This window comes from Penaeus monodon, chromosome 32 (genome assembly GCF_015228065.2).
Source record: "Penaeus monodon isolate SGIC_2016 chromosome 32, NSTDA_Pmon_1, whole genome shotgun sequence".
Classification (NCBI taxonomy): Eukaryota; Metazoa; Arthropoda; class Malacostraca; order Decapoda; family Penaeidae; genus Penaeus; species Penaeus monodon.
This window is the reverse complement of record NC_051417.1, coordinates 30,702,422-30,702,760: the sequence shown is the minus strand read 5'-3', so window position 1 is coordinate 30,702,760 and position 339 is coordinate 30,702,422.

Below are 339 nucleotides of genomic sequence, written 5' to 3'. Positions count from 1 at the left end.
TTTATTTATTTATACACACTTCCCCCTGGAGATAGAGTAACGTTATTTTTTGTGGGCGATCGAAGAACATTTTATAGCCCCACTTGTATAGGTCATGTTTACTTTGCGATCAGCCTAGTTATTGAAGCCTGATAGGAGCTGCTTTCCACGACCCGGAACCTTGGTGTCTGGGTTGACACTGGTAATGGCGTCTTACATCACTATCTAAGCATTACTATGGAATCTGAGTTTGTTCCCGTAGATTCCATGAATGTGCCGTTCGGTTTATGTTTATCTGTCTGGGTTTGTGTTCTTGTTGCAGATTGGTTAAATATATGCAATGTTTGCTGTTGTGTTTGG